At 36.3% G+C, this 22,793-nt stretch overlaps 1 protein-coding gene across 2 annotated transcripts in view; it reads left to right on the top strand.

The window, feature by feature from the left end:
- Positions 1-12,315: 12,315 nt before the first annotated feature.
- The window catches only part of dag1 (dystroglycan 1), a 54,083-nt gene continuing 43,605 nt past the window's right edge, over positions 12,316-22,793 (top strand). Inside the window, exon 1 of one of the 2 annotated variants that reach the window (XM_052124360.1) lies at positions 12,316-12,801. The gene's annotated coding sequence lies outside the window, so the exon portion shown is untranslated. Of the gene's footprint in view, positions 12,802-13,976; positions 14,096-22,793 lie in introns of those variants that run through there. The other variant, XM_052124361.1, reaches the window with a different exon arrangement.

The raw sequence follows: 22,793 nt of genomic DNA, 5'->3' as shown, positions 1-22,793 counted from the left end.
GGATGAAATGGACTCAATCAGTCTCCATAAATCTCTATAATTTATCTGATCATAAATAAGAGGATTTGGAAGATGTAATATTTGCTTTGATAAAATTAGGAAGTAATTATGTAAAAGTTATTCAAGCCTGCATTTGAAATAACTAACTTTAATGAAGAGTGAAAGTTTTTATTTTTAGATTAAATGTGAAGGTGAATATGCAACTTTTTCAAAGTTGAATACTTTTCAATATCATTGTTTAATATGCAGAGACAACTTTAAGTAATCCATTGGCAGAATGATTCTACCAAAAGGTTTAAGTGTGATTTCTGGCTCTGTGGCGCTTTAAAAGCATTGCTCTGTTCAGCTCAACATACTGTAGTAGCATTGGCTCAATGGTATGCGTTCTGGGTGGGACTATCTCCTACAACCTGACCAAACATTGGAAAATGGGAGCAGTATTCAAAGAAACCTGTTTGAAAACCATATTTTTGCAATTCCATTTGGTGTCGCTAGCTAGAGGAACAGAAATTACCCCCTTTACCTTCAATCCAGGTCACTTTTAAACAGCACATTTATCATTCCACATGTCATATCATTCTTTCTCACTTATGAGTTGTAACAACTGAATTGTTCCATATGCGATTTTGAATAAATGAATGTTGGGCTACTGTTTGTCAACGTTGGTCTTTAAATGTGAGTTAATAATGTAGCTTGTCTAACAGTGGGTGGCATGCGGTCTAATAGGATATATAACACAACATATTTATCTGATTTCTCACCCTCTGACACACCATTTAGATGCTAATGAGATTCAATTTCTCTCTCTCGACTGAATGTTTTTGCATGCATTGAAAGTGCACAGGTCGGGTCAACTGTTGTATCAATCACATTTTTTTCATAATCTTTGTGGCGATATGTACTAAGAATATGAAATGTCAAAAACAAAAGAAGAAGAATGTGAAAGTGGAGATTTATAGTAAAAAGGACTTAAATATTGATCTGTTTCTCATCCACACCTATCATATTGCCCCTGAAAATATGGATTTAACAACTGGAGTATTATGGAGTACTTTTATACTGCCTTAATGTGCTTTTTGACCAACATTCACTTGCATTGTATGGACCTTCAGAGCTGAGATATTCTTCTGAAAATCTTGAAAATCTTCTGAGTTTAGCAGAAGAAAGAAAGTCATACACAACTGGGATGGCAAGAGGGTGAGTAAATGACAAGATCATTTTCATCTTTGGGTGAACTATTCATTTAAGATGCGCAGAACTTTGTGGAAAAATGTATGATTTCTGGGTTAAGAAATAATCACGCTTCGCGCCATGTTGTTTACATTCATCTTCACACATTACTGATCTTATCAGAGTTGTAATTGATGCAGAGTGCAACTTTTTTGCAACTGTAATTGGAAATATTGCATGTCTGAAATGGCCATCCACCATGATATTTTGATTTATGAATCGGATGTGTTTGTGTTTGCCTGTGTGATGTAAACCTAGAGAATTTTCTAGTCTAAGAGGAGGCATAGACTGTGGCCATGCTATAATGCCTATGTCGGCATGCATATTGCAGTTCTTTTTCAGATGGCACAGATGAACTTACTGCCCTTTCATAATCTACCTTGTAGTTGAGACATTTTTGGACACTTTATAATTTAATTCTCAGAGAAGCTTAAAAAAATGCATCTTGATGGCAGGAAAGGATGCGCAAATGCCCTAATTTGAACAGTTGCTATAGAAGAGCAATGCCAATTTTTTAGTACTCAGCTGTCTTTTTTGTCTTTCCAAGCCCCCCTCATGCAGCTCGAAGCCCATTTATGGTGCCAATAAATTATTAATCAGAGAAACACCATGTTCACCAGGATGTCCAAGTGTGACTGGGTTAATCGCCTCTGGGGCGGAAAAGAAAACACACTGCAGGTATGCATGCACCGATGGGCGCACACACACTGAATGAATGCAGAATTCATGCCCTTCTGCATCTTCATGTTTGCTCATCTGTGGAGCTGAAACTAAATCAGACACTTGGATTATATGTGAACGTTCATGCATCAAAGCATGTAGATGTCATTTCTCAGCCAACGCATTTTAATACAACCTGAGCAGTAAACATAACCTCTGGATTAAAAATTCATGGCACTCTGTTTCCTGGACAAGCAGATGCTTAATGTTGAGAGCTGGTGCTCCTTCATTTCAAGAACTACTGTGAACAAACTCAATTTGGCACTGGAGAAATGCTGTGCCTATATGTATTCCTATATGGCCAAACTGAACAGCTGAGGCCCAGTCTGATAGCGGGTTTTATGGTACAGTGGGCATGTTGATTTGTCGTAAGTCCAATGGCTCACTGTATTTGATTGTAACAGACCAAATTTTCAAGTAAAGGCTACACACAATTCTTGGTGGGTTTAAACAGAAATTGTCAAGTAAAGTTTACCTTGCAATACTGGATTTCAAGTAAACTTTACTCACTCTTTGTTTGAACATTTTACTTAAGCAATGTAGCACTGATTTAAACCATGCTTTTAAAAGTGTACTAGCATTTCAATGCATTTTAATGTACTTTGTCATAAATTACATTACATACGCAAGCCTTCCACAGGGAATTCTTTTAGACAACATCACCTTGCTTTAATGTTGAAAGAAACAATATCCAGAGCTGCGCACGCAGACCTCAACTTTTGGTGACAAAACACCATGATGTCAGCAATCAACAGATTATTTTTTGGATCATGAACGGGTCATTTTTAGTAGAAATTTACTTCAGACTTCACAAATAAGAAGCTGTCAAATCTAACAACAAAATCAACAGTAAAGACGGTGTAAATCAACTTTCAAAGAGTAAAACCATGGATGGATGGATGGATGGATGGTTGGATGGATTTTTGGAAATATGGATGGACAGACAGACAGATAGAGAGACAGATAGATAGATAGATAGATAGATAGATAGATAGATAGATAGATAGATAGATAGATAGATAGATAGATAGATAGATAGATAGATAGATAGATAGATGCTCATATATTTTTGCTGAATTTAAAATTAACATGTAATCTCAAATTAATTGGATGGATGGATGGAAATATGGACAGACAGACAGATAAACGGATGATGGATGGATGGATTTTTGGAAATATGGACAGACAGACAGATAAACGGATGATGGATGGATGGATGGATGGATTTTTGGAAATATGGATGGACAGAGACAGACAGACAGACAGACAGACAGACAGACAGATAGATAGATAGATAGATAGATAGATAGATAGATAGATAGATAGATAGATAGATAGATAGATAGATAGATAGATAGATAGATAGATAGATAGATGCTCATATATTTTTGCTGAATTTAAAATTAACATGTAATCTCAAATTAATTGGATGGATGGATGGAAATATGGACAGACAGACAGATAAACGGATGATGGATGGATGGATGGATGGATGGATGGATGGATGGATTTTTGAAAATATGGACAGACAGACAGATAAACGGATGATGGATGGATGGATGGATGGATGGATGGATGGATGGATGGATGGATTTTTGGAAATATGGATGGACAGAGACAGACAGACAGACAGACAGACAGACAGACAGACAGACAGACAGACAGACAGACAGATAGATAGATAGATAGATAGATAGATAGATAGATAGATAGATAGATAGATAGATAGATAGATAGATAGATGCTCATATATTTTTGCTGAATTTAAAATTAACATGTAATCTCAAATTAATTGGATGGATGGATGGAAATATGGACAGACAGACAGATAAACGGATGATGGATGGATGGATTTTTGGAAATACGGACAGACAGACAGATAAACGGATGATGGATGGATTGATGGATGGATGGATTTTTGGAAATATGGATGGACAGAGACAGACAGACAGACAGAGAGATAGATAGATAGATAGATAGATAGATAGATAGATAGATAGATAGATAGATAGATAGATAGATAGATAGATAGATAGATAGATAGATAGATGCTCATATATTTTTGCTGAATTTAAAATTAACATGTAATCTCAAATTAATTGGATGGATGGATGGAAATATGGACAGACAGACAGATAAACGGATGATGGATGGATGGATGGATGGATGGATGGATGGATGGATTTTTGAAAATATGGACAGACAGACAGATAAACGGATGATGGATGGATGGATGGATGGATGGATGGATTTTTGGAAATATGGATGGACAGAGACAGACAGACAGACAGACAGACAGACAGACAGACAGACAGACAGACAGACAGATAGACAGATAGATAGATAGATAGATAGATAGATAGATAGATAGATAGATAGATAGATAGATAGATAGATAGATGCTCATATATTTTTGCTGAATTTAAAATTAAAAAGTAATCTCAGTTAATTGAAACTCAGGTTAATGAATGTCAAAACAATAAAACAATTCAGGTTACTTAAAAGGTGTCAGTTTCATGAACTCAAAAGAAAGAGAAAGTTCTAAATACTCATCAAGATTAATTAATTTGGATGATTTAATTTTCCCCTACACAAAGCAATTCATTATTTTGAGAACAGTGCATTTATTATTCAAGCCCGGTGCATGATTGTAACGCTAGCTCCGAAAGTTAAGTAAAATGTACTAAAATATAAGTAAATAAATATGAAAAACTTTTCTTCTTTAGGATTGGTACATGATGATGCATTGTAAAGACAACAAACAATCATGCCATGGCAAGAAAAAGTATGTGAACCCTTTGGAATTAGCTGGTTTTCTGCATTAAATGCTCATAAAATGTGATCTCATCTTCATTAAAGTCACAAGTATAGACAAAGCATAATGTGCTTAAGCTAACAACACAAACAATTATAATCTTTCTAGTCTTTATTGTACACATGCCAATAAACATTAACAGTGCTGTGGAAAAAGTAAGTGAATCTCTAGGCTAAAGACGACAAAAAAAGAGAATTAGGGTTGGCAAACCTGGCATCCAATTCATGAAATGGGAGGTGTGGGTTAGAGCTACTTTGACTTACCTTGCTATTCACAAGAAGCATCTGTTGACCTGGTCCATGCTTCGCAAAATGCTCAGAAGACCTACGATCAAACATTGTTGCTTTGAATAAAGCTGGAACAGGTTACAAAGTTATCTTGAAGAGCTTAGATATTCATCTTTCCACCGTTAGACGTATTATCTATAAAACTGAGATGATTTAGTACTAAGACTACTCTCCCTAGAAGTGGCCGTTTAAAAAGAACCCTAGAGTGAGATCTAAAGACTTGAAGGAATCATTGGAACTGGTTGACATCTCTGTTCATGCGTCTACTATACGGAAAACATTAAACAGACATGGTGTCCAAGTCAGGACACCAGGAAGGAAGCCGAAGGAAGTTTTTCCAGCAAAAACATTGCTGCACACCTGAAGTTTGCTAAAGACCTACTGGGAAAATGTTTTGTGGACTGATGAAACTACGGTTGAATTCTTTGGGAAGAACACACAGTACTACGTGTTCTTACGCTATAGTACGCGTACTATAGCGTAAAAAGGGCACTGAATACCAACATGAAAACATCATCCCAGTGGTGAAGTATGGAGGAGGGAGAATCATGGGGCTGCTTTGCTATTTTGGGGCCTGGACAGCTTGCCATCACAGAAGGAAAAATTTTTTGCAAAACATATCAAGATATCCTACAGGATAATGTCAGGGTTGCTGTATGCTAGCTGAAGCTCAGAAGAAGTTTGTGATGCAGCAAGACAATGACCCTAAACATTGAAGTTAATCCACTACAGAATGGTTTCAAAACAAGATAATCCACCTTTTGGAGTGACCCAGTCAGAGCCCAGAACTTAACCTAATAGAGATGCTGTGGAATAACCTCAAGAGAGCCGTTCACACCAGACACACCTTAAGAATATGGCTGAGCTGAAGCAGTTCTGTAAGGAAAAATGGTTCAAAATTCCTTTTGAACATTGTGCAAGTCTAATCCACAGCTACCGGAAATGCTTGTTTGAGGTTATTGCTGCCAAAGGAGGATCTACCAGTTATCGTATCCTAGGGTTCACTTTCTTTTTCCACAGCACTGTGAATGTTTAATGGGATGTGTTAAATAAAGACATGAAAGATTATAATTGTTTGTGTATTGATAGCTTATGCACATTGTGTTTGTCTTTACTCATGACATTGATGAGTATAAGATCACATTTTATTACCAATTAAAGCAGAAAACCAGCTAATTCCAAAGTGTTCACATACTTTTTCCTGCCACTGTAAATAATATTTACTTTAAAGCTAGAGCATTCATTTTTACATGTTTAAATTGAGTACAAATGTAGAATTTATTTATTTACTTAATATTTTCAAGTTCACACTTAAACTTATTTAATGTAGAAAGTAGTTCATTTGTTCAGCTATATTTACTTTACCACAATTTTGTTTTCAGTGAAATAGAACCTTATTGTAAAGTGTTACCAAGTTTTTTTTATGTGACTAATTTTTATGACAATTAAACCCATTTTTCTCACCAACTTTCAGTCCGTAATACTGTAATGTTGTTTTGAGTTTGTTTGTAATTCTTATTATACACCTCGATGATCCTTATTAGATATAATTTTCAGCAATACAGTTATGAGAATGCCAGCAGTTTATATATTTGATTAAAATCAGCATAAATAAAGAAAATAAAGCCTAATTTATTACCATTTAAGATTTTCTTTGATTTCTCATATTTTTCTCATGACAATTAAGCAAATTCCCACAACAATTCTCATTAAGGTAATGCAGCTCAATATTATTTTGTGTAATTTATTCTCATTATTTGCACTGGTGATGATCGTTACATTTTTATTACTATAATACATTAATGAAAATCATCCTGTCCAGACATGTTTTTTTTTTTTTAATTAAAATTAGATGTAAATTGGGGACTTCAACGAATACTACCAAATACTTAAATCTTTGCTTAATTGCCATGAAAATAATGCCACAATGCAACCAATCTTAATGGTCTAATAAAAAGGCTTCAATGTATTTATGTAAAATACTTACTTATTCTTATTCGTTTTTAATTGTGGGGTTCAATATGACAGGATGGAATGGGCTTTATTCAAATAAGCGGCAATATAAATCTTCTAAAGACTGAGGCAGTCTGTGTGATTTTCTAGTTTTTCATGTTCTTTCACCTGTAAGACCGTAAGTTGTTCTTAAGGGGCTGCTGGGAGCTACCCTGATGAGCCAAAAAATTATGACCACTCACATGCGAAGCGAATCACATGGATCATCTTCTTACAAGGCCACATGTGTAGATTAGATGGTAAGTGAACAGTCAGTTCTCATAGTCAACAAGTTGGATGCAGGAGAAATGGGCAGGAGTAAAGACCGGAGCGACTTTGACAAGGGCAAAATTGTTATGGCCATACTGGGTCAGAGCATCTCTGAAACGGCAAGGCTTGTGGTTTGCTCCTGGTCAGCAGTGGTGAGTAGCTACTGATAGTTGTCCGAGGTGGGACAAACCACAAACTGGTAACAGGGTGTTGGGCGCCCAAGGCTCATCAATGTGCGAGGCCAACAAAGGCTATCCCATCTTGTCTGAACCGAGAGAAGGTCTACAGTGGCACAAATCACAGAAACTTTTAATGATGGTTATGGGAGGAATGTGTGTGCATCACACCCTGATAACGATCTGATTGCCCACGATGACCCCTGTTAACTGCACCTACCACAAAGCACCTACAATGAGCACGCAAGCATCAGAACTGGACCTTGGAGCAGTGGAAGAAGGTCGCCTGGTCCGATGAGTCCCGTTTTCTTTTATATCACTTGGACAGCCATGCATCCTCGGGAAGTGAGGGCACCAAGATGCACTGTGGGAAGATGACAAGCCGGTGGAGGGAGTGTGATGCTCTGAGCAATGTTCTGCTGGGAAACCCTGGATCCGGCCATTCATGTGGATTGAGCATCTGTGGGATGTGCTGGACCTACAAGTCCAATCCACGGCGGCTCCACCTCGCAGCTTACAGGATATGAAGGATCTGCTGCTAATGGCTTTGTGCCAGATACCACAGGACACCTTCAGAGGTCTTGTAGAGTCCATGCCTTGGCGGCACGCGGAGGAGCAACAGCAGATTAGACAGGTGTTCATAATGTTTTTGCTCATCAGTGTATGAACAGTATGAATGTACAGTGTTACAGTTTCACAGGGCAACATCCCTACCTAAAAAACGCTGTATCCCAGAGAGCCATGCACACCATTGTTTCTTGCTTGTCATTTCTTTTTAATACCTTAAGTGAAAAAGCAAATAGGATTTGAAGCCCTGAAAACATGACTGCTCTCAGTGACATTGCTTCGTCACTTCACATTAGACACACTCAAATGGATTTACTGTGACTAACATGTAACTGTGTCCTACTGCAATTTGTGTACCTCTGATTAGAGAACGGCATTTGCAATATATATATATATATTTTTTTTGTGACCCTTTTTATCTAAAATTAGCTGAATAGTAAACTACTGCTAGCGTTATTGGATAAAATAGTTTGAGATCTCTTATGTGTTTAAAATATTTACCATTCCTTAAGAGTAATTCAATAACTTACAGTATCTGTGCACATATGTGAATTAAAGGAATAGTTCACCCAAAATGCACTGTCATATGGCAAGCCGTTTTAACTTTTATTCATTTCCAGGATATGAATTCTTGATATCAACAATTAAATTTTCATAGTTATTGATATCAGGAATTCGATATCTACTAGTAACAATGGCATTTTTTGATATCAGAAATTACATTTCCACTAGTAACAATGCTAATTCTTGATATCAACAATTACATTTTTACTAGTTAAAATGCTCATTCTAGATATCAAGAATTGTATTTCAACTAGTAAAAACTATAATTCTTGAAATCTGTAATTGTATTTTCACTAGTGACAATGTCACCATAGGCTGCCATTCAAAATCAATTGTTGATATCAAGAATTGATTTCTTACTTGTTGAAATTCCAATTTCACATATCAGAAATACAATTCGTACTAGTAAAACCCTTTATTTTTTATATCAAGAATTCAATTGTCACTAGTTGAAATGTCTATTCTTGATATCAACAATTGAATTGCTACTAGTAACAATGTTAATTTTTGATATCAATAATTCCATTTTCACTAGTGACAATGTTCATTTCTGATATCTGAAAATGTATTTATGATATCAGTATAATTTCAGATATCTAAAATGGCTTTCTAACTAGAAACAATCACATTCATGATATCAGAAATGAACATTGTCACTAGTTTAAAATGGAATTATTGATATCAAGAATTATAGTTTTTACTAGTTGAAATAAAATTCTTGATATCTAGAATGAGCATTTTAACTAGTAAAAATGTAATTGTTGATATCAAGAATTAGCATTGTTACTAGTGGAAATGTAATTTCTGATATCAAAAAATGCCATTGTTACTAGTAGATATCGATTTCCTGATATCAATAACTATCATTTTAACTGTGAAAATGTAATTGTTGATATCAAGAATTCATATCCTGGAAATGAATAAAAGTTAAAACTGCTTGCCATACTGTCACCCTGAATGTCAGTTCAAAATTGAAATTGAAATTGACTTGTCAAACGACTCAAATAAATTGAAATATTTTTTGATAAAAGCAAATTTGCAAGGCCTTTTTAAACTTATTTACACTATTTTGAAGAAATAACATGAAACCTATTTTTAGGACAATTATGATTTATTTATTTTTTTGCATTGTGAGATTATTTTCATTACACTCATACACATTAATCCAACCAATTCTCATTACTGTAATGCCGCCACAATTATATTTAGAGTTTGCTTGCATTTCTTATTACTCACATTGATGAAATAAGAGTTCAAATAAAATGTCAGCATGTAATTTTTAGTAAAAGTAATGCTTTCCACCCAAAACCGGTAGCACTTTACATTAATGTTCCTTTTGTTAAGGGGTTATGAAGGTGTTCATTAATGATTAATAAGTCATTTAAAATATATCATAGATTATTTTGTTCAGTTATAACAACATAAATAAAATTGGCGACTTTCATGCACTACTTGCCAAATAGTAAGCATTTTAACCTACATGTTATAAATGCTTAATAAGCATTATTGACTCACTTGTGTTGTCACTTTCCTTGTCACGTTAATATAAAAAAAAAAAATGGTGTTGTCCTAGGTACATAAAGGTATATTTGTATAGGTTGCTAATGCTGATTAAGTAATATTAAGCATTTATAACATGCAAGGTAAAATGGCTCACTATTTGGCAAGTATTGCATGGCAGTCTGCTTTTGATTCATGTTATTATAACTGCATATCAATGATTTATAAAGCATTTGTAAATGAGTTATTGATCATTAATTACCCCTTTATAAATCTTTAACAAAGTGAACATGAATGAACATTATTACCCTAAAACCCATTTGAATGCCTTTTAACTTAATATTTAGCTATTGTGAATGTTGCCGTAAGGTTGCTGTTTCTAATCTAGCTTTTTGAAAACTTCCAGGCCTTACCTCATCAATCAAATGTCTGGTGGCTTTTGGACTATTTTCTTTAAATGTGACCTCAGGTACTGCTGGGCTTATTGATCTGAGATAGCCACCCCAGGTTGTGTCTCAGATGCCCCTTCTTTATTTCCTGAAATGGCTGGATATTGATTGCAGAATGAGAAACTGTGGAGATGTTGAAAATCTAATTCTCTGCAGAAATAAAGAGCAACACCAGAGACCAAAGGTCTCTTCTTTCCCTCCAGATTTGGGTATTCACTGTCCATCTAATACATAATTAAACCACATAGGTATACAGCTGATTATATTTTACCTGGTAATGACAGACATTTGTGACTGGATCTAAAGGGATTACATGACCTGTTCAAGCTGTACAGCAGCATGTAGACCTCATGAGGAATGAGAAACCTTAACTCACATTATCTTCCTAAGACATGTTGAGTCGGGCAATGTAAGCATAGGTGAAGGGGTTAAGACTGTGTGAAAACAATGAACCAGCCAGCCTGCTTCACTTACTTTTTTAGGAACACTACGGTCCAAAGTGCACGATGTGGTTTTCTGCTGTTGTAGCACATCCGCCTCAAGGTTCAACATGTTGTGCATTCTGAGTTGCTATTCAGCTCACTGCAATTGTACAGAGAGGTTATCCGAGTTTCCGTAGCATTTCTATCAGCTCAAACCAGTCTGACCATTCTCCATCAACCCCCCCCCGACCCCACCCCCGCACCATTCTGAGTAAACACTAGAACAGGGGTGGGGAACCTTTTTTCCATTTAGGGCCATTTGAGTATTTACAAAATTATTCACGGGCCATACAATTGTTTGCAATTTATCACTGTGGGTTGAAATTAATGTACGCATTCCATTACATGCTCACTCACCCTGCTCAAGAGACTGTTGTGTGTGAAAATTCCAGGAGATCAGTAGTTACAGAAATACTCAAACTAGCCCATCTGGCACAAAAAATCATGAAATGGTCAAACTCACTGAGATCACATTTTTCCCCATTCTGATGGTTGATGTGAACATTAATTGAAGCTCCTGACCCGTATCTGCATGATTTTATGCACTGCAATGCTGCCACACGATTGGCTGATTTTTTTTTTTTTGCAATATTAATTAAACAAACAAAAACATTTATACAATTTTCAACAACAAGAAAACAAAATTATGATAACAAAATGGCAAACGTCATGTCAGTTACTCCACCTGTCTTTGATTTGGTGGATAAAAGATTTATTTTTATTATTTAAATGTTTCTTTGCTTGTGTTTTTTTAAGAAAAAAAATAATTCTGTGCTAATCAAGCCAACATTTATTTTAATTATTTTAATAACACTTTTTTATATACATATTCTCTCTCCGGACTGTTACACCACACTGCAGTGTTTACTTTAAACTCCAGAAAAATATAAAAAATTACTCAGTAACAGAAAACATGTTTATCATTGCAGATAAATATTTAATTGTTTTGTGTGTATTGCATTGAATGTATTTTTATTAATAGGTCCTTAAAATAACTTGGATAAAATAAATAAATAAATAAATAAATAAAACGATTGTCACGTTATTAACCCAAATAATAAACAGTCATGTTTATTATCAAAAATACCATTATACTTAACGCATGATTCATATATTTCACATTCATTTGACATGACTGTTTTATGTCAATGCTAACAGTCTGGTGACTGGATCACAATGGCAGTGAGGTGGAGGCGTTTAGGGGTGGAGTGTGAAGGTATATGCCGCCTCCTCCTCCATCTGAAGGGGCAGATATTCTGCAAAGCTCGACCCTGGAGTTACACATTAAGTGCAGAGCAGCAGACACTCTGAAAAAGACGCCGTGGAGCCCTCGTTTATTCAACAACCCACTTCATTGGGGAGAAACCTTCGCTCCGCCATGTAATCGCCCTTGACTTTCGCTGTATAGTTTAATTTGGTCTTTCTTTTTTATTTGATTTTCTTCGTCATAAGGACTCAGAGCAGGACGCGCAATCAAGCGCCGCGCAGTCGTCCTGTCGATTTGCCAGGAATAAAACATTCTCGTTTCCTGGTTCTGTCTCGTTTTTGGTACGAAGTCAGAATCTGAGCTAGAGTATAAATAACCCAAGAACGACCATCGCATTGACCTCCAGCAGTAACCATCACGGACCGACGAGAAGGAACTTTGGTTTAAACATCAGCCTTTTTTGTTCGCACATCAAAGAAGAATCGAAAGGAATTTGGTCACTTTTTGGAATCGAATCTGTTCATCTTCACCTATTTAAAACGGTAAATGACTGCTTTTCTTTTGCGGTGTCGGGAAATGATTTCATGTGGTGTTGATCTGAGGTTTCTGGGATCGAGAGGACGGACTCTGCTGGTCGAGTCTTCAGGCTGGACAGAGAAAGTTTTTTGTTATTATATATTTATTTATTTTGTATTACGTTGAGCAGCATTGGCTAATAATAGTACAAATAATAATAATAACAATGACAACTACAATAATAATTAGAATAATAATAATAATATATGATTTGTAAAACGCCTACACTAAAAAATATTTTAACCTATTTTTTTATATTTCCGCATTTCAATTTCATAACAAATTTCCATCAAATTTAATTGTATAATGTTTACCCAAATTAATGTTATACAAATTCAAATATTTATTTTTATTTTATTTATTTTATTAAATATTACTCAATTAAATGTTATGGAATTTTATGAAATTGATAATTTGTTTGTGTATATGTAGTGTGTACATACGCATATATATATATATATATAATTATTATTATTACTACAATATAAATAATTGCAATGAAAGTGTATATATTCTGGGCACCTCTGGTTTGGATTTGTGGCTGTACAGCAAACATGTATTAATAATAATAATAATTATATATATGTATATGTATGCTTGGATTTAAGTTCAGAAAGTACACTATATATTAATTAACCAATTAATTAAATATTTAATTATTATTTCATGTTATTTTTATTATTCCAGCTGTACAAAACAGACCTCAATAACAGTTATTGCCATTATTATGATTACCGAAATATATAGGCAGCAAGGACAAAAAAATATGAAATAACAGCTAAATAATTTGTAAAACACAATTTGTTTAAAAAAGGCAAAATATAGATATTCAGCGACTAGCCGAGCCCAGAGCCATCTAAATAAACTTGAACACTCTTTTTAGGCTTCCCAAATGTATTGTTTCAGCCTTTGAATGCTGTTGTGATTAAGAATATAACTGCATTCAAAGGTTGAAACAGTAGAGCTGGGAAGGCTAAAAAGAGTGTTCAAGTTTATTTGGATGGCTCTGGTCTCGGCTGGTTGAGTCTCGAGGTTGCACAGTGAAGTATGGAGATCGATGTCGCTGAATCTGTGCTCTGCTGCTCGGGTCTTGAGGTTGGACAGTGAAAGTGTGTGTGTGCGCAGATTGATTCGTGTAGATGGAGAGAGGAGAAGTAGAAGGGCGAGATTTCTTCTCCCCCTCTCGCTCGGATGAGTCTATAAGCTTGACATCCACACGATAAAATAGTTGCGATGTGACGGCTATCTATTTCCACGGAGGTAAGATGTCGTTTGGAGGGCATTTTAGGCAGTTGGGGTGAATTATTGGCTGTATATTTAGGCTTGGCTTTCTTTGTGCTGCAGAGACACTGACGCTCCTATTGCAAACCAAATGCAAACAGGTGTAAGACCCCAATGTAGACTGCAAGCGAGCGCCGTGCGCGACGCGACACTCTAGAACGCTCCCATTATAGTGAAGCTGTCTAGGACGCGTTCGAGTGTTTGTTGCGTCGCGTAAAACGCGTCGTCAGTAGTGTATATTGGTTTTTGTAACGCCTCATCGACCGTTCTAAAATGTGTAACGGCCGTCTATTATCGGTTCCGAATCAGAACAGGATTCGAATCGACGTTGCTTGTGTGTGTTTGTTTGTTTGTTTGTTTGAATGCGAGTTCAATTTGGCGTAGTGCTTCGATAACGACCTGCTAGTTATTATTGGTGATTTAAATGAAGGACTAAGATGATTAATTCATTAATGTCAAGTTGATAATCGATTATCGCCCTGACATTGAATTTATGTAGCTATATATATTTAAACAATCTCTAATTTAAGATCATTATCTCGCATTGTCATCATCATCAATTAATGTAGTCCTCTTATTGCCATTTTAAAGGACATTATTGGATCAATTAAGATGTCATTGATTAATTCTGTAATCAATAGTGTCAGTCTAAGCAGAAAACCGAGTAAATCTGCTATTGGACATGTAAACGTTCATTTCTGTGTTGTATTTGCTCTCTGAAGGTGGATTGTTTATTCATGTACTCATTGATTTGACTCTCTTTTAGTCTATCGCCGTTTGGCGCCTTTTTTATCATCCCACACTTTGAACATAGTGTTGTTTCTGAAAGAAAAAGTGTTCTTTCTAGTGTTGTTTCAATCTTTGTGTTTACACATCAGGTTTTGTATTTATGTCTCATTTTATGAAGTAAATAATATGGCATTGTTATGTCTGACATTTGGGAAAGAAATGTTGTTTAATGAGAGCAAAAGGTCTATGTTTGGTCTAAATCAAAGTGTAACCCTACAGATCAATCTCTTACATTTGTTTTTATGAATTTGTTTTCCTCTCATTCCTTTTCATCCTTGTATAGATGTAACAAAGTTACCTCAGTGTGTACCACTAATGAACCATGAGAACACACACACACACACACACACATATATATGTATATATACTTTTATTTTGGTGCTTATTTGGCATTTTGGCATGTTCATCACGTCCAACTCTCCATGGAGACGTTTTTAAACCTTTCAGCTGTGTGAGGGTTTTTTCCCCCTTCTTGTCGAGGGACACGAAGACCTCCATGAGCTTGCCAGACATTTTCAACGCTATCCTTCAATATATGCTTACTTCGTTTTATGCACTTCAGTGAACAAGAATATGGTCTTAAAGTGTTGCAACATGCAATCAGATTTAACTAGACGCTAGATTGACTCCAAAACAAGGTATTGATGAAATTGTGGAATGGGTTGTGATGGAAAAGCCTGTTATAGCTCACTAGAGATAAGCACACTGCACTCAATGTTTGTGTTTTCGATGATTGTAATTTAGAGAAACATGACTCTAGTAACCAAATTCTCTTGAATTCTGTGCCTCGCCATTGATTTCTAATCCAGAGGCTGAATGATATTATCATTTTTATGACTTCCAATAATATTTGTATCTGATAAACGATATATATATATATATATATATGTGTGTGTGTATATATGTTTTGTTTGATTAAACATTGTTATATTTCTGTTTTTGGTATTTGATAATCATTCAATTATATCAATAACATGCATTTTTGGAATTGTTGTGAAATTTTTGTCATAGTCCACACAAATATGTTTTTGTTTGAAAACACATGAATTTCGCTAGGTTTACACCACTTATCCACACTGAAACAGCCTTTTTCATTAAAAAGAAAAACGGGAGACTTCTGAAAGTGCTATTCATAATCGCATAATTTAAATGACATTCAAAACCAGGTTTTCAAACTTAAATGGTTTGGTGTGGACGTGGCCTAACTGTTAAGTATTCGGAGTATTCTGAGTTCAATACAAGTTAAGCTCAACTGACAGCGTTTGTGGCATAATGTTGATTAACACAAAAATTAACATTTTGACTCGTCCCTTCCTTTTCTTTAAAAAAGCATTAATAAATACGCTGGCTACCACCCCTGGAGTTGGCTAGTTCGAATCCCAGGGTGTGCTGAGTGACTTCAGCCAGGTCTCCTAAGCAACCAGATTGACTCAGTTGCTAGGGAGGGTACAGTCACATGGGGTAACCTCCTTGTGGTTTCTATAATGTGGTTCGTTCAGGGTGGGGCACGTGGTGAGTTGAGCGTGGATGCCGCGGTGGATTGTCTCCATGGCATCGCGCTCAACAAGCCACGTGATAAGATGCGTGGGTTGACTGTCTTGGCCGTGGAGGCAGTTGGGATTTGTCCTTTGCCACCCAGATTGAGGCGAATCACTACACCACCATGGGGACTTTAAAGCACATTGGGAATTGGGCATGCCGAATTGGGAGAAGAAACAAAGTAGAAATCAAGGTTACAGTGAGGCACTTACATTGTAAGTTAATGCGGGTAACTTTTGGAGTGTTTAAAGGCAGAAATGTGAAACTTCTAAAAGCTCTTGCATTAATTCTTCTGTTAAAGCTCATGTATTATTTGAGCTGTAAAGTTGTTTAAATCATTGTTTTTGTGGTTGATTAAAGGTGGTCGCACACTGGACAAGAAGTGCTGCATCACGGCTAGGACACGGCACGGGTATCAAACACGGGCATGTAGATGTGGTTCAGGTTGCAGACAGTACACAAAAGTTACCAAGGTTTTTTCCCTTATTTAAGAATTAAGAAAAGTAAAGTCAATAATCTATGTCCTTTGATAATGATTTGGGTTGAATATAATGGAAAATATGTGAGTTGATCTCCGTGGCAGGGTAGAAATTTGAGCAGCTTCCAGAGTTGTAGCTGGGCACCGCCGACAGACGGCAAATGACGGCGGTGGCGTGCCTACCTTCATTGAAAACAGTTGTTTTGAATTTTAGAACGCACCATGTCGTCTGCCAGATGTGTCTGGTGTTTTCCCTATGCTTTTGAAACTGTAAGTAGCCTAATTTTAATTTTGCGAATTGGCCCCATTCACTTCCATTGCAAGTGCCTCACTATGACCCCCTTTTTTTTTTTTTTTTTAAGAAAATGATGAATGAGATTTAAACATGCCACAAATGCTGTCGACTGAGCTTAACTTGTATTGAACCCGGAATATTCCTTTAAGCTATACTGCAATACATTTCTTGCTCGAATGAATTGCTGTTACGTACATTCAAGTAATTTTAGGGGACCCCATTTATCAGAAGAGTCATTAACAGTTGAAGTTTAAAAATGTGAATATCAGTGAAAACTGATTATTTGTCTATAACTAGTCTTAAGGCCCCATTCACACTAATACAGTTTCTTTAGAAAATGCACTGTTACACATATGTGTCATTCACATGGGAATGGCATTTTCCTCCACTGGAATAACAGCAATCAAAAAAACGAAGACACAAGAAAGAAAAAGAAAAAAAAAAGAGTTTTCAAATGAATACGTTAGTGTGGATTTGGCCTATGAGTTAGGGTTCGAACTTTACGGTCATTGTCCAAGATAGTGTTACTTCAGCTCAGTGCCACAATAACATAACATTAACTAAAAATTGCAATATGCAAATACACAAGAGCAAAATGTTTGTAATAAAAATACTAGGCAAAGCCTATATAAAACAGTTGAATACATTGAAAAATAATAGGCAAATGATGAACCCAATCTAAACCTAAACTGGTAAAAACTACTTAATATCCAAGATATAAACATTTTCTTTCCGTTGTTCTGGATTAAAGCCATATCTCTGTCTTGGCATTAAATTGAGTCCCTTTTCTGCAACCCCCTTATACCTTCCCAAGGGAAAATCCAGTGGGTAAAATTAGAGGACAGATGTAAGTTTCCTTGTGTTTCATGTTCTAAACATCTCGGTCATGGTAAACATCTTAAAATGCTGCCCATTTTCATGTTCTTACTCAATGGGTTGAAAGTCTGTGATGGGAGATTAAATTATTTTCTCAGGTGTCCTTAATTTAATTGCTATTGCATTGCCCCTTGGGCTGATCATCTTGTGAAAGATGTTCTGGCCTGTTGTACTGTTGCACTTGTCAAATGTTATTGATTTGCTTGTCCCTGAGAAGAACTCTCTTGCCTCTGTAATTGCATGTTCATTTATACCTTAATTTGTTTGAGCTAACCGGTCCACAGAGATATTTATTTCTGATGTACCTTGTAAAATACCCTTTTACGGTGCAGCTCCGTTTAGAGGAGTGCTAAGAAAACAACGAGCAGGTGCCTGAAAGTTTATTGTACAAGATTGTATGGTGGAGACATGAATGTGTGGATTTGAGTGATTTGTGTGAAGTAGCCTAGTGGTTTGGGCTTTGCACAAATCTCTCCGCACAAATAAAGCCTTTAACTTGCCTGACCGTGATGCAAGGTGCATGGTAAAGGTGCACCCGTGACAAAATTCACCACATGCTGCTTGTGTGGAGTCATGCACAGGTCATCTCGTTACTCCCTTGCTTTTGTAATCGCACACGTAATCTTGCAGGGTTATGGGGTTTGAAATGACGCGGCAGCCCGAGTTGCGATGCTCCGTGGCGGCTCCTGCCACAAGCTTTTCTTTTTTTGCGCACACACCTACTGCTCTTGTTTATTTTCCAGTGAGCAGCTTCAGTCTTTTGAGGCACTGTCTGCTGTAGTGTGCGATAGTTCACACTTCAATTGCAGCCTAACCTAGATTTCTGTTGCACTGCTTGTAAATAACCCCAAGGCTCTGTTCTTAGGGAGGGGGCTATAAAGGCAGAGGGAAATGGCTCTAATGCAAGTCTGCATATGATCTTTGATAAGACTTGCATCATCAGCAGAGGTGTGGATCGCAGGAAAGAAGAAAGCTGAGTTCCTGACTGGCACCAAGGCAATAGATTTGTCATGCAATACTCTGTACGTCTGTAATATGTAACAGGGCTGAAACGATTAGTCGCCGTTATTGACAATGTCCACATTAAAAAAATTGTCGACAACTATTCGACAAAACAAAAACGTAACATGAGATCAAAACTCTGATATGGAACTCTAATGATGGTGTGCCTCTTCTATGAGTTGCACAAAGTGTCCCAATCTAAGGGGAGAGATTGAAACCGCACCCGGCTGATGCACACCCTGTCACGTGGATGCAAGTCCCTTGAATGCGTGTGCTTGCTGCAGCTAGATTATAACATGATGGCTCATGACTTATTGAATCATACATATGTCACTGTGCATTTTTTATCATGAAGAAAATTGGTAATATGTAGCTTTATTAATAAGAGGGAGTTTGGTTTTTTGTTTGAGTTGAAGTGAACAAAAAGGTGAGAGGGTAGTCCTTGCCCTAATTTACTCTGCTTAAAAATACATTTTTGATTTTGTTTTGGCTTGTTTTCAGATCTGGAAAACTCTTTTAAAACAACGCACATACATTAGCAGCTATATTGCAGAAGAAAAATGATTATCTGAGAATGTTGAAGATAATATTAAAAATACAAATATTTAAAAATATCTAAAAATCCTTAAATACATTAATCTGAGAAGCAGTATATCAGATATTTAGATTAGAGAATAGATCTTGAAATTAAGTATATTTTGTCTTTACTGCACTCGCAGAAGTATAACCACGTGAAAAAATAATCCTTTATACAAAATACACTTTAAGATGCATTGTCTTAAAGCAATTCTAAATATGTTGCTTCAAGTAGGCTAAATGTATCTTGTTAAGCATTTTTAGACAATTTTAAATGGAAAACAAGACAAAAATACTTGATTATAACAGGATTTTGTTTTTGGCAGTGAATTAAACTTAATAAAAAGTGTTTTATCCCCCCTTTAATTTAGTGAATGTCATTTGGAGGTATTTTTAAAAGATGATTTTGTCCTCTATTTTTGTTAAGCGCTTTTAATACAAACTTTTAAGTTGGGGCACAAGCTTAATAGTCAGCTAAGGTCTAATGATTAATCGTTGCAATAATCGCCTGAATAGTCGTATAATCATTAGATGAATCGTTAGTTGCAGCCCTAAAATGCAAAGACATGTAGTCCTGGAGAGAAGACATGTACTTCTTGAGTTACTTTGCCCATGTGGCCCTTAATTTAAACATGCATGTGAATAAATCTGAGCTCCACATGATTTTAGGGTGATATAATCACTTCTGGGTTTACCTGCTTTATGGTAATGGCATTGAAGTTGTAATATTGTATATAACTTGACAGGGTTACTAAGTGATTGTATCACACTTGAATCATGTTAACGTGTATAGTATATTTGTGTAATATTTTTGGTTAATATGTTTTTTAACAAAAGCTTTTAGGCCAATACCGATATTTTGCCACTTACCTTATTTTGTCATCAGATCACTGTTTTACTTAGGAATTATGCTTTAAAAGTGTAGAATGAGGTACAAAAGCTTTTTTACTATTCTAACAAGAAATGATTTCCATTAAATGTGGAAACCATGTCAGTGTATCGCTAGTCTTGTCGCTTTTTTTTGTGGTAATAAACATTGTGCCTCAAAATCTGTAAATTGAGCTTGATTTGTATTAAACCTGGAACAGTCCTTTGTTTGAACCCAAGTTCATACCAACTAGCCCAATACATCAACATTGGCTCAAACAATGTCATGATTTTTGGGTTGAATTACCTGTTTTATCCAACCACTAACAAATGGTGAGTGTGTTGGAGAAACCTGTTTGATAAATATAAAAGCAATTAGAAATTGCACACCTTTTAAGATCAATATAATTTGCACGTCAAATAAATGCATTTGTTATATTTCCTTTCATATGGGGCCATTTCTGATAGCTTTCTGAAATAAGTTTAAGGAAGGAAGAAACATACCATTTCATGTAGCTGTAGTACCACTGCATGACTAAGGTCAAGACTTTCTGCTATATCAGAGGCCTTTAGACCAAAGCTGCTCCCTGACATTTTCAAATAAAAACAGCTTTGAGTACACCATGTGACCTTCTCCTCTCTGTACCTCCAACACAAAGCAGCTATAAAAAAACAGCTGCTTTTCATCAGCGGTTGACATGCCAAGTTCTTGTGGTGGCAAGAGCAACAGTAGCAGTTTTTTTTTCTTTCAGGTTTATATCTATGGGCTCAATGGAGATGTCCTGGCTTGTCGTCTCTGCAGAGGCAAAAACGGTAGGGAAGATCTGTCTTACAGAGAAGACGGCGTGATTCACTTGCTCAGCACGCTGTAGAACGCGAGTTTAATGTAGCATAGGATGTTAGTGCGATGGCCTGGAGACTAAGACATGTTGTCGGCTCTGGATGGGAGAACCTGAGCAGATAAAACCTACCTCACACAGACACACTTAAATAACCTGCTTAAAGGGATAGTTTACCCAAATTTGGTCATTCCAAACCAGTAGTACTTTCATCTGTGGAACAAAAATGTGACTATTTTTCTTTCATTAAATGGAAAAGAATGCATAGGATATATTTCAAAAGCTCACCTTTTGGGCTCAACTGAAGAAAGTCAAATTGGGTTTGGACTACCATCTGTATAAGTAAATGATCATATCATTTTCTGTTTTGGGTGAACCATTCCCTTAAAAGTGCAATAATATTGGATTTTAAAGATTAAGGTTGTTTACATATTATCATGCTTGATGTAGTGTCTGGTTGATCAATAACAGTTGGGGGTTGTTGCGCCCTCGGATATGAGGGGAAAAATGAAAACTTGTGCCCGTTTAATGTTTACAAGCACCAGTTTGTGTCCAGCAGCCTTTTGGATGAAGGGAGGCACTCTGTTTACCCCTACTGTGACACTGCTTTGAGTTGCTCTTTGACTCCCACACAAATTTCCTGGTGTTTAACGAAGTGCGACTGTGCCTGTTGTGATCTATGCAAGAATACCTCAGAAGGTAATTGTGGAGTTGTCTTGACTGAGCTCAGAGCCACCACTACCTCCACAACTACACAGAGATGGAGAAATCGGCCATCGTTGCTTAACAGATTAGCTTGATAAACCGTAAAGAGCTAGTTTGGCCGTGAACACGAATGGGAGTTGTACCCACGCCACCTGCACATTCACAAAAGAGGCTGTCACATGAATGCCTAAAGGCTTTGAGGTCTCTTGAAAATGTCAGTGATTTACAATTCACTGTGTTTAAATGATGACATATTAACCTTTTATGACTTTGACCTAGATGTTTTTTTTTTCATCCTTGGTTACTTAATGCATTTGAATGCTAATTTAGGTTGAAGATAAATCTATGTCTTCGTTTTAGCAGTTCCCATTTATACCAAGGCACAAGATTAGCCGGTATTTGGTGCTTCTGCTTGCCCCAAGTTGTAGGATTTGTTGAATGATATGTAGGCCAATTTATTGTCCTATTGTGTGGAAATAAATAAATATCAGGGCCTGAATTTCGTTTTTGAAATTGGGGGGGAATTCCCCCCTTACATGGGTCACATGGGGGGGATCTAAAGATTATGGGGGGGGGTAACTTTTGATGCATTGCTAATTTCATCATCTTCATTTATTAATATATACAGATTTGTATGCATGAATTGTGCATTTCCATTTCTCAAAACAGTTAATAACAACAACAACAACAACAACAAAAGTGGAAAGCGCG

This window comes from Xyrauchen texanus, chromosome 50 (genome assembly GCF_025860055.1).
Source record: "Xyrauchen texanus isolate HMW12.3.18 chromosome 50, RBS_HiC_50CHRs, whole genome shotgun sequence".
NCBI lineage: Eukaryota > Metazoa > Chordata > Actinopteri > Cypriniformes > Catostomidae > Xyrauchen > Xyrauchen texanus.
This window is presented reverse-complemented; position numbering and strand designations above follow the sequence as displayed.